Consider the following 18,729-nt stretch of genomic DNA (forward strand, 5'->3'; position numbering starts at 1 on the left):
AAAGGGTATCCAAATATGCTCTTCAACTCACTGTTCCACACTTGTATCTGCAAGAAAAATGTTTTTATTGTTGGATGGAGGGTTTGCCTTAGTCAAACCTGAGTTTGGAATTAACCTTAGAATATAATTGATACAATATATGCATAAACAAAGTAAATGGAATAAATCACCTTGTTTATGTGGAAATCCTTGTGAAGGATTCAAATCCTTGAATCAACAAGTACAAATGCTCCAAATGTATGTAGAAATATATTTAGGATGTCTCAAATAAATGACATTAGATCTTCAACACCAATCTTGAATGTATCATTACATAGAAGAAGACTTGGATGAATATGGATAGAGAAATCTTCAACAAGAGGGCTCCATAGAGATTGAAACCTTCAATGGATAACAATGGATCTCCTTGATGAATTAGATGCTTGAATGCTTGATGGATAGTAGATATTCACTTCATGTAGATGGATTATAGATTTTCTCATAGAAATTGGATGCTTACATAATAATCAGATGTCAAAATGAGGGAAGAAGAATTCCTTATATTGAGATCTAGGGCACAAACTCCTAGAAAAGGCCTACATAGGAGCATTAAAGCCCATTTAACCTTAACCCCTATAAGGAAACTTGAAAAAAAATTATAATTCTTTCCACATAACCCATTAAAGATTTGAAAAAAATATGCAATTAAAATCCACATGCAAGAGAATAGCCAACATACCCAGAAAAATTGATACATAAGATACACCCTACGAAACCCTTATTGAGGAAAAAACCTAGCCTCCAAAAGCATCCTCAAGTATATCCCATGGGAATCCTTACATGTTATACATTCATATAGGTGCAACATTACATAATAAAATAAAATAATGCAATATAACAATATTATGCAATGTGTGAAACACTCATTATCTCAACAATCTCCCACTTGTTGTATACATTGCATAGGGTTAATCTGTAGTCACATAAATGAACAAGGAAACAATCCCTCATAGCACATCCACCATCATGTATTAAATCAAACCAAGTGCTCCATCCTAGTACCGAAAACAAAATAAAAGTATCCAACATCTGAAACATGAATGAAGCTACCTTCTATTATGCCATTGCCACTAGACATACATAGAAGCCATCAAAAGAGAAAGCCACCCAACTTGTCACATTAGAAGATCATAAAATCTTGTACCAACTAAAATGGTAAGCACAAAAACTTGATCCAAAGGTAATCATATGTATCCATAGTTGTAAAAAATATCCATAGTTGAAATAGGACAACCAACAAGTGCCAAACCCATCCAACTATCCATATCTTCAAAGGTATACCAAGTTAATCTTGCATCATCAACATATCCAATCTATAACCTACAATCACAAGCCGCAAGAGAAATACCTACCACATATATACCAGGAAGCTCCTCCTACAAAAGATAATGTCAAATCTATAACCAATTCACTCACAACATCTCAAAGAAGTGAATCCATGTAGTCTCAAGGACATCCACAACACATAAACCAATAACTTACAAGAACAACTCTCATAAAAAATCTCCAACAGTCTCCCAAGCTCTCCATAACCAATAGAGGAAAGAGATAAAATAATTACCATGTCATCTCTCACATGACATACATGAGCACAAACTAGTGATCACAATCTCTAACCAATCTCAAATCCAATGTAAGAAAAACCAAACATCCAAGAAAATAACAAACACCAAAGAGAAACCATGCAAATTGTAATGTATATCATGTCCTTCTACACACACCTCTAGATGTAAACTGTGCAAGTATGATCTCCTCCATAAAACCCCAACCAAGAAGCCTCAACAACACCCAAACCATACCATATAACTAATAATGGATGTAAGCCTATCAAAAGAAGATCAAACTCATAAATTATCATTCCTAAACCAAGGAATATGCCCAATATAAAACAATCTACCAAACTCAACCAGCATAACAACATATGTAAATGGAGATAACCAATGCTAAATCATCTCTCAAATGAACCCTTTAGAAATTTCTCATGTACTATAGCTCAAGACCCATATCCATGAAAGAAAAGCTTAAATATAATGCACCTAAGAGAAACAATGGGCTATACCTCTCAAGTAGCAAACCACCGAGTAGACCAAGAGTGGGGAATGAAAATGCTTATCAAGATATCCAAGTCTCCAACAAAGACTCATCTAAGAATAGTATCCTCTCAAGTCCATATCAAATGAATGCCCCTCAAAATATGTTGATGATGCAAGCTATCTCATTTCTGAGATCTCTGCATAAGTATTAGAAGATTAAGGGCTTTATCTAGTTTGTTAAATTCAAGTGTATGTTTTAGAATTGGTACCATATAAGTGAATCTGAGGTTCGCCCACCTAGGTTTTGCAAAGCCTAAAGTAGAAGAAGGTTCTAGACAAACTAGAACCAACTTAAAAAACTCATTTTACATCTTTCTATTGACTACCAATATCTTGCAAAGTGGTGCTTTGACTACCCTTAAAAACTAACCAAACCACCTAACCGAGCTCTTAAATCATACATGCTAATTATATATTCTACATTCCTAAACCCTTCCAAATCTGATGTCATGATGATAACTTAGTCAAAAGATATTGACTATCCAAGTTGCCTTCTCAAAACTACCTACAAGAAAACAAGTCAGAAAACCATAAAATGTGTTTAAATTTAGCTTTAGAATTAGGTTAAACTAACACTTGGAGAAATAAAAACTAGGGTGTTGGTTAACTTTCAAGAGGAGAGTATAAATCTAGGATTTGGGCTTATGGTGAATAACTAGGCACATTTTGCAAGTGGTCAAAATGGGCTACTCAAATTTGCAGAATTGGAAACACTGGCAGCAAGGTGGTTTTTACAAATGGAATGGACTTGGAAAAGTGTTTAGACACATTTGTCAAGATTTTTAAAATGGCACACTTAAATAATTTTTAGAGTAGAACACAATGGTAAAATCCAATCACTCTCACCTATCATGGATTCAAAGTTATGATAGCTCGAACAGGGGTACCGGCCAATCTACACTTTTAACACCAGTAAAACTTTACAAATTGCATTTGGAATGGTGTTCGAAAACTAATCAAACAGATTCGTCATTATCTCAAAATTGAAACATAACAAGTCTTTGGCCCCTAGAATGTAATGGAAAGGAATTGTCTCATTTTGGTCAATTTTGGTCAAAGTTATAATAAGTCAAATAGGGCCTCCTAGAATTCTAAACAATTTGCATCATCAGGACAACAATAAACAACCAACTTTGAGGGATTCAAAACCTAGTCAAAACATATAAAAATGACTCAAAATCTAAAACATAGGCTCTCTGGTATGGATACTAAACACTCCTAAAGTAGCGAGTCATGAAAAATAATTGGGTGCAAGATATTCAGATGCAAACTAGGCCTCTTGTCACTATTTCACAATTTGGCAAAAATACAGATTTAGACATTGCTCAAACAGAACTTCACAGAATAACTCAAAATGGAAATTTATCTTCATGGAACACATAGACATATTCAGAGCAAGGTATTAGGAAAATTAAACACCTCTTATGCCTCAAAATGATTGCCAGGTGATCATGCATAAAAAAATGCTTATAGGGCTTGATTTTTTGAATGGTACTCAAAATTAGGGCTTCAATTTTGAGTCCCAACAATGGCTCTATCTAGGGATGCATGTCCATTATGGGCATGGAAATGATTCATATCTCTAGAATAATTAGACCAAACACTTGACAACAAAACTTCTCTCAAATAGGTTTATTGAAAGCAAAAATAACTACTCCTAAACTGTATAAATGATGGCCCCAAGCCACTGAAACTTAGCAAAACTTCTGACCTCTATCATATATCTGATTTTCATCTAAAATTTTATGAGGTAAGATAAAAAAATATTTTTCATTAGTTTCACCAACATAATCAATATTACTTGTCAGCTCATTTGGCAAAACAAATTAACTTCCATCATTCTCATATTGCATGTACCAATCAACATTAACTTCTACATAATGCTAACTATTAAAATACAAATCAACATACTCATGTAAACTAGAATCAATCTAAAAACCATTATCTATATATGGTTGTTGCATGCTATCAACTAGAAACACGAAGGATTCATATTCTACTTTGTTCAAAAAGTTGCATGTGTCAAAATTTTGCAACTCACCTTGTGTAACTGGATGTGAAGAGTATGTGAAATCTAATTGCTTCCTACTTGTAGTCATGTTACTCATTAAATCAGATTTATCTTTTTTTGCAACCTCTTCACACTCAAACAACTAATTAGTCACCAAGTATGAAAACCTATCCTAAAAGTGTTGATCTAAACTATGCTAATCACAATCAGTTTCTTCATCCAACATACTATTAGAATGAACCTCGAATTTATTACTACAAGAATTATCTATTAGAAATGCTTTAGAATAACTAAGAGGGGGGCGAATTAGTTATTCAAAGTCCTTATGTCCAATTCAAACTTTTTCATCAAGTAAAGTGTGCCCATCAAACTATTTTTTCATTCAAACTTAAGCATTCCTAATTAGTAGGTTACTGTAAATCAGCATCCAAGCATAACACATGAAAAATCACCACATAATACAATGATTGACCTGGAAACCCAACTTGGGAAAAACCACTAGTAACATGCTACTCAATTCTCACTCTTTTGAAGTGATGCCCTATGAAAGGCCTACCCTGTTAAAGGCTACAACACATTATTAAATGTGACCTGGTTAAAGGATTTAACCACCCTATTAGAAGTGGGCCTAGTTAGAGGACTTTTGAATATTCACTTGGAATGTCACCCTATTAAAAGATTTAAAAATGGCTATCAAACCAACCTAAGTCCATAGGATTTTTGTTTACCCTAACTGATACAATTGCTAGAGAGTAACAATAAGGGGTTTTGACCTGATTTCAATATACAACTTATCTCATGGATCTTAGATCACTTCTCAACTCATATCTCTGATTGGCTTTCAATCTCTACAACACTGACAACTTGTCCACCCTTCAAGCTTCATCTCCTTGAGTCTTCATGCTCAATATACTAGTTTAATCATCTCTCTCTCTAGCCACTTATCAAAGCAAAGTCTTTGTACTCTATTCTTCCTCCTCCTTGAAACCCTTCAACTACTTCAACAATTTGGCACTCTAGCAACTTTGGCCAACAACCCTTGATTCATGTTCTATGATTTCTTAAATAGAAGTCTGGAATCCTCTTTCCCACTTGATTCTTTCCTCCTTTAATTTTGGTTTGGATGGATTAGGTAGGATTCATTGAATCTAACCCACATTTTGTTTCATCTAGAAACATCTTGAAGATTCCTCTTGAATTTGCCTAGAAATGGTTTACATAGAATTCTGTGCCACCAACTCATCATCCTTATCCTCCATCAAGTTCATAAAATTCTAAGTAACAACCATGTTAGCTCAGATCTCAGGAATCTATGACTTTTCCATAATGCAAAAACTTGACAATATTCAAAAACTGGCACTCGACACACACTATGTTACTTAGCATTCACTAAATTTTACTAGCACTCAGCACCTAAAGTTCACTCGATATCTGATCTTACTCGACACTTGAACTTCACTCGACACCTAAAGTTCACTCAATATCTACACTTTAATCAACACATACTAGAATTTTCTAATGCTTAGCTTGAACTAGATTGCTTGACACTCACTAATGAACTTAGTTCAAGCTTTGTAGTTAACCTTGTTACAACTTAGTTCAAGCTTTGTAGTTAACCTTGTTACAACTTGTACTTCTAATATTTCTAGGTGTGGCCAACCTTTGTCTCTTAGAATATGTTACCAATACATCATTTAACCATTGTCTTAGCTGATCCTTGCACTTCATTACAAAACTATAACTTAACCTTTCCCTTAGGTGCTCTTGTTACATCTTGTTGATCAAATCCTCTTCATCAATCAACTAAGTGATAATACTTGGATCTTCTAAGAAATTGTCATTCCTACAATTAGTAGGTTTGACATCAATGACAAAACAATGATTGAAAACATTCTTTATCAACCGATTTCCTTCCTTGCAACAATCTTCCTCTTTAATCTTCAACAATGATCTTTTCAATTAGATTTCTAACAATCTCCCTCTTTGCCATTGATGGCAAACCAAATTGATTAACCATCAGAAAAAACTATTCAACAAAAGTTAGAATAGCAAGTCAAATACCAAAAGGAAATATGGAACCATCAGTTTTAGTTCTCCCTCTTATGATCTACTATCTTCAAGTTCTCCCTCTTAGCTATTTTACTCTTTTTCATTCTTTCTATGTTGTTGATTAGTCTCTTCTAGTTCATTCTCCCTTAATTCTCTTTAGATATAACCAATTTCTATATCTTATCTCCCTCTTTGACAACAATGCCAAGGACATATTATTTCAACATCTTAACATGTAAGTGCAACATTTGTAGGTACTTTTAATTTCTCCCTCTATCACCTTGCTTGTGACTAATTTGGAACCTTAGCATTTTGATTACTTCAGGCATGAATCCTAAAGTATGTATTCTCTACATCAATGTGTAATATTTGAGTAATAAACTCATTTGATGTAGGGTAGTCTTACTTTCTCTTAAGTAATCTTAGCTAGGGGTATCATCCCTAACTTACCTCTAAGATACTCAAAAGCATCTTTAGATAGACATTTTGTGAAGATGTTAGAAATTTGTTCCTTTGAGCTTACATATTCCATCTTCACTTGCTTGTCTTCCACCAATTCTCTTACATAGTGATACTTGATTGCAATATGTTTTTTTCTGGCATGCATTACAGGGTTCTTTGATATGTTAATAACACTTGTGTTATCACAATAAAGTATCACAAGTTCATTCACTACTTCCTTCATACCTTGTAACAAATGTTTGATCCATACAATAGTGGTGCAATTGATAACAACTGCAGCATACTCAACTTTTTCTATGGGCTGTGAGATACAACTTTGCTTTTTGCTTATCCATGTGATCAACCTCTTACCTAAGAAGATTGCTTCTCCACTCGTTCTTTTTCTATCATCAATGTTACCTCCCCAATCTGCATCAGTATAGGCTCTTAGTTCAAACTTTTCACTCCTCTTGTAGTTCAAACCAAAGTCATCAGTTCCTTTTAGATACCATAATATTCTCTTTACTACCATCAAATGATTTTCTCTTGGATTTGTAGAAAAGCTTGCCACTATCCCAATAGCTAATGCAATATCTAGTCTACTATGTACAATATACTACAACTTTCTAATAATGGATCTATACATTATTTGGTTCACTTCAACAGATTCATCATTCTTGGATAACTTATGTCCTATTGCCATTGGTGTGTTGACTAGTTTTGAGTCTTCTAACCCAAATGTCTTGAGTATCTCCTTGATATATTTTGATTGGGTCACAAATATGCCATGCTTTAGTTGATATATTTGCAATCCAACAAAGAATTTGATTTCTCCAAACATAGAGATCTCAAACTCATGTTTCATTTGATTAGCAAAAACATTGCATAGGACATCTTTTCCTCCAAATGTTTTATCATCAACAAAGATTTAAGATATCAAAATGTCTTTACATTTTTTTCCCTTGATATACAACTTTTTTTTGTCATATATTTTCTCAAATCCTATCTTCACAAGATATTTGTGTAGTCTCTCATACAATTTGTACACCATATCCTTGTTCTTGTCATCAAAAAATTCCTCTAGTTGTTCTATGTAGACTTTCTATTCCAGTATACAATTTAGAAAAGTAGACTTCACATCAATTTGGTAGACTTTGAATCCTTTGTAGGTAGCATATGCAAGTAGTGTTCTTACTCCTTCCATTCTAGCAATAGGGGCAAATGTTTCCCCATAATCCAATCCTTCTTCTTGTGCATAGCCTTTGCAAACTAATCTAGCATTTTTTCTTGTGATCTCTCCATTCTTATCAAGTTTATTTTTAAACACCCATTTTGTACCAATTACATTCTTATCAGTTGGTCTAGGAACCAGGGCCCGGGTTTTGTTCTTCTAAATATGATCTATCTCCTCTTTCATAGCTTTATACCAATCATCATCTTGTGGTGCATCTTTCACTATCTTAGGCTCAACATTTCTTACTAGACATGATTCATTCCTTAATTTTTTCCTTGTCACTGGTCTGACATGCTTGTCACCAATTATTTATTCTACAAGATGGTGTTTTCTCACATACTTGGCTAACCTTGGTTATGTCCTTCTTTCCATATTTGATCCTTCAGCTTCAAATTCATTTTTCTCTTTTCCATCTAGTATTTTGTCATCTCTTCCATGTGTACTAATTTTAGAGTCAGAATGAGCATTATGTTCATTATGAAGCTTGACTTCTAAATGTAGGTCAGCATTCACTAGTTGTGACACAACTAATACTAAAATTTGTTGTTGAGTCCCAACTTGATTCACAACATTATCTTCAATAGTCATTCCTTCATAGAAGTATACAAAAGATCTATAATCTTTTGATTGCTTGGACTCATCAACACGGACTTCTGCATGATCATCAAAATTTACATTTTCACTCTCTACAATCTTGTTAGTGTTAGTATTCAAACACTTATATGCTTTTCTTTTAGTGGAGTATCCAAGGAATATGCCTTCGTCACTTTTTGCATCAAACTTTCCATTTCTAGTATCTTTAAGAATATAGCATTTACAAGCAAATACTTTGAAATGTTTTACATTAGGTGAGTGAAAAGGTGTTGCATTTGTTCCTTTCTTGATTTGGACTCTATTTAGGGTGTAAAAAATAGTGCTTTTATAACTTCTCTCCAATACTTTAAAGCAACATTTTTCTCAATCATTAAAGTTCTTGCATAGTCTATCACTGATCTATTTCTTCTTTCAGCAATACCATTCTATGGTGGAGTTCTTGGTGTTGATGTTTTCCTTTTGATACCTTTGTCATTGTAGAATATCTCAAATTCTTTTGATGTAAACTCTCCTCCTCTGTCTGACTTTAGGCACTTTAGACTCTTTCCTATTTCTTTTTCAACTTTGGACACATACCACTTAAACATTTGAAATGCATTAGATTTTTGCTTTAGAAACATAGCAGTCATCATCCTAGAATAGTCATCTACAAATAGCATTGTGTATCTATCTCCTAGGTAACTTTGTACTTCTATTGGTCCACATAAGTCTGTATGGAATAGCTCTAGTACTTCTTTTGAAGTCTATGTTTTGCTTTTGAAACTTGACTTGGTCATCTTTCTTAGTTGACATTGTTTGCACATTGTGTTTTTTGGTTTCTTTAGTTTTGGCAACCCTTTGACTTTCTTCTTTTTTCTAATGCTAATCAGATTATCAAAGTTAACATGACACAACCTTTTATGCCATAGCCACACATCATCAAGTCTAACAATAAAATAGTTTTCATCTTCCATATCTAGGTAAAACAAGTTACTCCTAGTTTTTTCAACTTTTTCTATGATATTTCCATCAATGTCATAGATCTTGGTATTTTTTTTTCCAAATTCTACTTTGCAACCTTCATTGCCTAACTGTGATACACTCAAAAAATTGTAATTCAATCCTTCAACATAGTATCCATTATCACATGAGATTTTCTATGTAAGCTTAATAGAACCTTTCCCTTTGATTTGACATGGAGCATCATTACCAAAGTAACACTATTTCCATTATACTGAGTAAAGGTAATGAACTTACTTCTATCTTCTATCCAATGATGTGAGCATCCACTGTCGATGATCCACTTGTCATTTTTGTTCACAGAGATTACCAGTGTTGTTACCTCATCTTCATCTGATTCATCCTTCATAGCCACATAGACTACATCATCATCATTCTCATCAAAATCTTCTTCAACAATGTAGCATCTTTTTCCTTTGTCATTATAATCTCTTCTATCATCTTCTCTTTTGTTCTTGTACTTGTTTCCTTCTTTTTAGTTCTTCTTCTATGTAAACCTGGCAGCAATATGTCCTACTTCCTTACAATTGAAGCAAATGATAGACAACTTACCCTTGAATTTACCTTTGCCTCTATGGAATCTTCTAGTGAATAATGGTTCCAATTCTTCCACATCTTCCTCATCTATGATGCTTTCGCTAGATGCATTCTTTCCTCTTCTACTCTTCTTCTTTGATGTCACCTCCTTAGTGTCTTTCAATGTTAGCTTGGCCTTGAAAGAAAATTCAAGGTTCTTAGGTCTGTAATTGTCAAAATTAGACAATTCAAATGCGGTAAGTCTTCTTACTATCCCTTCAAAAGTTAGTGCATTTCCTGGTACACATCTCAACTCTTGGATGGCTAAAAGTCTAATAGCATAGATAGGGAGCATGGTTCTTAAGTATTTTTTCTTGACAGTGTCATTATTCAATTGACCACCTAAAATTCTTATAGCACCTACCACATCCTTTACTCTAGCAGCATATTTAGCAACATTCTCATCTTCTTCCATTCTCATATCATCAAACTTTTGTCTGAGACTTTCTCTCCTGTCTCTTTGTACATTTTGATCTCCTCCATAGATATCTAACAAGGCTTTCCACATTTTGAATGTAATGTCACATCCCTTGATATCATCAAATTTGACATAGTTAAGAGTAGAAGCAATCTCCAACATTGCCTGATTGTGTTCTTGCTTTTTCCTCAAATCATCTACAATAGGAACAATGGTTGGGTCAGTATGTTCTAGTGCAATTGATCTCTATGCATAATCTCCTATGGATTTTAGATGTAGCTTCATCAGAATTTTCCATGCAATAAAGTTCTCCTTGTTGAGCTTGGGAACCTCTCTCTTGGACATCTTGATCTCCCTACTTCTAGTACCTTCAAACTAAATTAGTAGATGGCTTTGATACTAATTGTTAGAAATGCTTTAGAGTAATTGAGGGGGGGTGGGGGTGAATTAGTTATTCAAGGTCCTTATGTCCAATTCAAACTTTTTCATCAAGTAAAGTTTTCCCATCAAATTGTTTTTTTATTCAAACTTAAACATTCTTAATTAGCAGGTTACTATAAATCAGTAGGCAAGCATAACACATGGAAAATAAACACATAACACAATGATTTATATGGAAACCCAATTTGGAAAAAACCACCAGTAACATGGTACTCAATTCTCACTCTTTTGAAGTGATGCCTTGTGAAAGGTTTGCCCTATTAAAGGCTATAACACACTGTTAAATGTGACCTGATTAAAGGATTTAACCACCCTATTAAAAGTGGGCCTAGTTAGAGGACTTTAGAACATTCACTTGGAATGTCATCCTATTAAGTGGCTTACAAATGGCTATTAAACCAACCTAAGTCCATAGGATTTCCATTTACCCTAATTGATACAATTGCTAGAGAGTAACAATAAGGGGTTTTGACCTAATTTCAATATCAACTTATCTTGCAGATCTCAGATCACTTCTCAACTCATATCTCTACCTAGCTTTCAATCTCTGCAACACTAATAGCTTGTCCACCCTTCAAGCTTTGTCTCCTTTAGTCTTCATGCTCAATATACTAGAGAAATCATCTCTCTTTCTGGCCACTTATCAAAGCAGAGTCTCTATACTCTGTTCTTCCTTCTCCTTGAAACCCTTCAACTACTTCAATAATTTGGCACTCTAGTAGCTTTGGCTAGAAACCCTTGATTCATGGTCTATAATTCCTTAAATAGTAGTCTGGAATCCTCTTTCTTGCTTGATTCTTCCCTCCTTTAATCTTTGTTTAGATGGATTAGGTAGGATTCATTGAATCTAACCCACATTTTATTTCATCTAGAAACATCTTGAAGAATCCTCTTGAATTTTACCAAAACTGATTTACATAGAATTTTGTGCCATAAGCTCATCATCCTTATCCTCCATTAGGTTCAAAAAATTCTAGGTAACAACCATGTTAGCTTAGATCTACCAAACTACAACTTTTCCATAATTTAGCAGCTTGACACTATTGAAAAACTGGTGCTTGGCACACACTGTGTTATTCGGCATTCACTAAATTTTACTGGCACTCGGCACCTAAAGTTCACTCAGCATCTACACTTTTCTCAACACATACTAGAATTTTTTGATGCTGGGCTCCAACTAAAAATTTTCTCGGCTTGAACGAGCTTGATTGGCACTCACTAATGAACTTAGTTCAAGGTTTGTAGTTAACCTTGTTACAACTTATACTTCTAGTGTTTCTAGGTGTGACCAACCTTTGTCTCTTAGAATATGTTACCAATACATCATTTAGCCATTGTCTTATCTGATCCTTTTACTTCATTACAAAACCATAACTCAACGTTTCTCTTAGGTGTTGTCATTACATCTTGTTGATCAAATCCTCTTCATCAATCAACTAAGTGATAGTACTTGGATCTTCTAAGCAATTGTCATTCCTAAAATTAGTAGGTTTGACATCAATGAAAAAACAATGATTGAAAACATTCTTTATCAACCAATTTCCATTCTTGCAACAATCTTCCTCTTTGATCTTCAACACTAATATTTTCAATCAGATTTCCAACATTATCTGCATATAAATAAAATCCGTAGCCAGATTGACAACTTTCACTATTTTCCTCTTCATGACATGAAATATCAAAACATATTGCAGCAATACCAACATGAGAACAATCTAAAATAGTGTAAAATTTACCTTCACTAACATCCCCTACATATAACAAGTTATCATGTTTAGAGGCATTTGGGGTACTGTCATATACACCTCCAAAATATGACAAAGATTGTTCAAATTCTATATCTATCTCCACATCAAACTTTGGGAAGTAACTTGGATGAATGAAGAAACATTATGAGGGAAGATATGAGCATCCTTAGAAACACTTATATTCTTTTCAAAATCACAAGTCAAAAAAGGTGAAATTTCATCAGTGTTTAAGAAGACTGCCTCACAAATCTTCTGCTAGCTATGATTATCATTTGGATGACATGAAGAACTTACAACAGAAAAATCATTAGTATAATAATTTGTAACATCAAAATTATTACAATATTCATTCTCATCATGGCAAGAACTACCTTTCTGCTATTATATAATTCCTCAACTTCATATTCATTGTAACGAGGTTTATTTTCACTTTCATATCCATCTTCCTCAAGTACTGATTGCAATCATCTAACTCATTAGTATTTGAATCCATCTCTTCACATTCGTAAGAAAAATTATAGTTCTCTACTAATTCATTATATTCATTACTAACTTGACTTTCAGCACACCCATTATCATCATTAGAAGATATAACATGAACTCTATAGTTATCACTTTCCATCTTCTTATTGAATCTTTCAACTTGAAAAAAATCTTTTAATCTTATAGGTGTTGGCCAATTAACAGAATCAAGCAGTAGAAAATCAAGGAAAACACTAGGTAGGGAAGATTCCTCAGGTCTAGAATGAAAATGCATCTTGTTGATTACTGATTTAAGCTTTAGATAAGATTGTTCAACATTTAGACCTTGATTACTTCCTACTTCAATTCTTATGACACAGACAATCTTATTGTAGATTAGTTTATTCAACATAGAAATGTTGTTAACCACAGTCTCCAAACTTTCAAAACTTGGCAAACTAATCTCAGATCTGAGATTTGACTCCATCTTAAAATAAAATTTCTACCTCTTTCTTCTAGTGCTAAAAATCACTAAAATGAGGCAACCATTTTAACACTTGACTTCCATGAAAGAGAAATATGAAATTCAAAATACCTCAAGTGTTGATACTAAACTTCAATCTACTAATTTGACATGGGTGTGAGACTGAAATTTCTTCACACCACTGATCAAAACCTTGTAGAGCCACCACCTCCTTAAAAGAGGATAAAAAAATCATTGTTGTGATTTACTTTTAACACTTATATTTCTTATAACAGAAAATGCAACAACATTGTAAAATTTATCAAGAACTTAAACTTCCTTTTCAAGAAACTATGAAAAGCTTTAGATTTTCTCATACAACTAAAAGTCCTTTAAAATATTGCAATGAAATCAACTAGGAAACAACTGGTACATAGAATTAGAGTTTCCACTCACACATGTGAGAAATAAAATAGAATTTGTTACTTAACAAATCTAAACTAGACCTTTATATGTAGGAAAATGAAAATCATCAAACCACTCTTGTAGATTTACAAACTTGAAAAAGAGAACAAGAGCTTTTGTTCATTCTTGACTCTAATTTTACAACACTTTGAAAATGAAGTCCAACTGAATTGATTGAAGATAAACTGTTTTAACAATACAATTTACACTCAACCTTCAAAGCTACTGCTGCAAATGGATAAAAAATTAGTGGGAGACATGAATATTTGGCAAAGAAATGGGAAAAACTTCATAACCTTATTGTTGTAGAAAATTCTTCCTACTGCATTGAATCTTTTTCAAATTCTCAAGGTTTTTCTATGATATAGATTCTAAAAATGCTATTTACACTAGAGCTTCCAGTACTTTTAACAATTAATTTCTTCATAGACTCCCTTCTAGAGTCACCATTTTGTTGGTGTTTTGAAACATGATGGTTTCAAATTACCTCGATGAGAACAAGATACATTTAGGGATAGCTACTTCCCATTTTCAACATACCCTTTTAGACACCAGGAAAACTATAAGGCTAGACCCTTCTTCTACTTTAGGCTCTACAAAACCTAGGTGGGTGAACCTTAGATTCACTTATATGGTACCAGTTCTAAAAAATGCACTTGAATTTAATAAAGATGATAAATCCCTTAATCTTCTAACACTTATGCAAAGATCTCAAACATGAGATAGCTAGTAACATGACCTAAGAACTTGATAAGTCAAGTGAGGGCATCCTTTTCAGTTCCTTTAACATTAAAGGGAAATATATTTGATTAATGATGTTGATTTCAACAAATACATGCTATGAAAAACATAACACTCTGATCCTATAGCTGATCAAGGCCTTATCTATTGGGCAATCTCACAAACCCCTAACACACATCCTTGAAAGTCATTGACATATCCCATACATCAGGACTTCTTGATCTATCTATTTACCTTGTGAATCAGACATCTGCATCTTTTTGAATCTCATATTCAACCTATCTCTTCATGAAATCTACAATCCTATGATTATAAATCAAGAATTTACATGACTCCTTGAGTCATAAGAAAAATAAATCAACATATACAACCAACAAATTACAACTGATTTTCATGCTCTTTTTTTACAAAACACAAAAGATCACAAACAACATGAATGAGAGACAAGATATTAGAATGAAGATTAAATTGCTACTACATTTTCATTCATTTCTTTGAAACAAATATAATAAGATTCATGAAATTGAAATGTAAAACTGCCTAACAGATCAGAACTATCTGTATTCTTATTTCTTGTTGTTCATTACAAGGGAAATTGATGAAGAATGTGGTGGTATCACAACTCTAGATCCAACAATGTGGTCTCACAAACAAACTGGATCCAACTTTAAAAACTCATTTTACATCTTTTTGCCAATTACCAATATCTTGCCAAGTGGTCCTTTGACTGGCCTTAAAAATTGACCAAAACACCTAATCAGGCTTTGAAATCATACATGTTTATTCTATATTCCACATTCCTACACCCTATCAAATCTTGCATCATGAAAATCACTTAGTCAAAAGATATTGACTATCAAAGTTGATTTTTTAGAACTACCTGCAAGAAAACAAGTTAGAAAACCATAAAATGTGTTCGGATTTAGCTTTAGAATTAGGTCAACTTGACACTTGGGGAAGTGAAAAATGGGGTGTTGGTTCATTTTCACAAGGAGAGTATAAATTTGGGATTTGGGATCATGATGAATAATTAGGTGCATTTGATGAGTGGTTAAAGTGTGCTACTCAAATTTGTAGAACTGGAAACACTAGCATAAAGGTGGTTTTTACAAACATAATGGACCTGGGAAAGTGTGTAGACAAATTCAACAAGATTTGTAAAATGAAACACTTAAAGAATTTTTAGAGTAGAAAAAAACATTACAATCCATTCACTCTCACCTATCATAGATTCAGCGTTATGACATCCCAAACATGGGTATTGACCAATCTACACTTTTTTGACACCAGTAAATCTTTACAAATTACATTTGGAATCACATTCGAAAAATTGATCAAATAGATTTGTCATAATCTCAAAATTGAAACATGAAAAGTGTCTAACCTCTAGAATGCAATGTAAAAGGAATTGTCTCATTTTGGTCAACTAAGTCAAAGTTATAACAAGTCAAACAAGGCCTCTTAGAATTCTGAATAATTTGCATCAACAGAACAACAGTAAACAACCAACTTTGAGGGATTCAAAACCTAGTGAAAACATATTAAAAAAATTTGAAATCTAAAACATAGTGTCTCATATTATGGATAATAAACTCTCCCAAAGCAGCGATTCATGAAACATAACTGGGTGTTAGATATTCAGATGCAAACTAGGTCTCTTGTCGTTATTACACAAAAATGTAGATTTAGAAATTGCTCAAAATGGAACTTCATAGAATGAATCAAAACGGAAATTTATCTTTATGGAATCCATATACATACTAAATTCAAGGTATTAGAAACATTAAACACATCTTAGGCTTCAAATGAACAATTGTGTGATCATGCATAAAAAAGTTCTTATAGGGCTTGATTTTTTGAATAGTACTCAAAATCAAGGCTTCAATTTTCAGTCTCAACATAATCAATACCAAGAAACTCAATCAAGATCATTGTCAAAGTTCAAACCATGGCCTCATGAACATAAATATGACAACATAATCTAACCATCTCAACCAAATAAATATCATGCTCCATATGAACATACTATAAAATGTCAAAAAAACTCTAAGCACATATCAAGAGTATACCATGGCATAAAAATGAAACCATCCTCACAACAAGGATAGCATATGAAATGAAAACATAAAAAACACCTTTTCAAGAACCCCATTAGTCTTCAAGATGCAACTATCTCCACACACCATGAAGAAAACCATCTCCACATACCATGAAGAACAATCTCCACATACCATGAAGAATTGTCTCCACACACCATGAAGATAACCAAGAACCCCATGAGTCCTCAAGATCTAACCATCTTCACACACCATGAAAAAAACCATCTCCACATACCATGAACAACCATCTCCACACACCATGAAGATAACAAGTGTACCATGCAAATGTCAAAGACACTTCTGCAACAACAGGATCTAAGACAAACCTCCAACATCTACAAACACGAGCAATAAATATATTAATGCCAAAAAATTCCCACTCTAACATGGTACTAAGTCATCCATGGAATCATATAAATCCATCTCCTATATGAAGATCTTCCAAGTCTACAAACACAACAAAAGTTTCAATACGAAGTGAAACCAAGATCTCCTAATTCAAGAAGATATAAACCAAACTAGGAACTAATCCTGCACTATCATCTCATCATTGTCACAAGCTCCCACTAAACCATGTATCCTAGATATCCCTGACATCACGATGAGAAACCATCCTCTAACCGTGAGAGTCAACCAAGACATCAAACCATCAAAGAACTCAAAGTGCACATAATGAGCTCCTCAAAAGAAACCAAATAATCATGATCCTCAACCAAGATATACCACCATAACCAAATTAGGAATCCAAACTAATGAACATCAAGGATGTACCTATATATCAAATCATGTCATGCCAAAATCCATGGCACCATGATCACATCCATGAATCAAACATCTAACTCTCAATATGTCCAAGCTGTTTGCATAAAATAGTTAACCATAATTCTCCACCATAATTGTACCTGGTAACAACATCTCATCCCTTATACATAAATAAAAATCATCAAATCATGTGACTTAGGGCATAGACAACCCAAATACAAGCCACTAATCTGAATCTGCACCAATAATAAAAGATCAATGGGCAAAGACAATTGATATCCAACTCATAAATGCAACCTATAAGTATCGACCACTTACAATACTACACAACTTGTAGACCCAACAAGTCATCATGTATATCCAAACCAAATGTCGATAACCATATCATCATGTGAACAATCTAAAATATGAACTGGGTATACAATGACATCAAATCCAAATCTCCAAACATGCAATGTCATAAACTCACAATGCTACCATAGTCAATATATATCATAAACTATTCAAATCAATATATCATCAAATAAACCATGCCAAACTTGCACCAAATCTAAACCAATGTGTAGAGCTCTCTATGATATTTCTGTTGATTATTTGAAGTCCTAAATTTGACTCAGTATGCCCAAGTTATGCTTTGATCTATGCTCAAAATAAATAACATATAACTTTCAAGCTCTTAAAACCTGAAAAAATATCAAAATCACAGAACCAAACCTACACCAAATTTTAGTACTCTAAATTATCTTTCCAATGCCAATAAGAAGTCTAAAATCTGATATCCTAAGAGAGAGTTATGACTGTTTTACTAAGACAGTCTTTTTATCATTTTCATTTTTTTTTTTTTGGTGATGAAAATTCTAATGGGATTAATTTTGACGGCCAAACTAAGGCATATTATATATCAAAATTTATGGAAACATCGACCTAGATCCAATGGTGAGGTCTGTTTTTTCCTTGGAGGTCATTTCTACAAGATCCCCCCTAAAACCCTCATTTAAATGAAACATCCAAACAATTCATTGGCCAATAATTTCACATGCCCAAAATATTTCAACATCTCATTATAATAGAAAATCCAAAACCCTCAGATCTAC

This window comes from Cupressus sempervirens, chromosome 10, assembly GCF_028749045.1.
Source record: "Cupressus sempervirens isolate cs-2001-9-10 chromosome 10, ASM2874904v1, whole genome shotgun sequence".
Taxonomy (NCBI): Eukaryota; Viridiplantae; Streptophyta; class Pinopsida; order Cupressales; family Cupressaceae; genus Cupressus; species Cupressus sempervirens.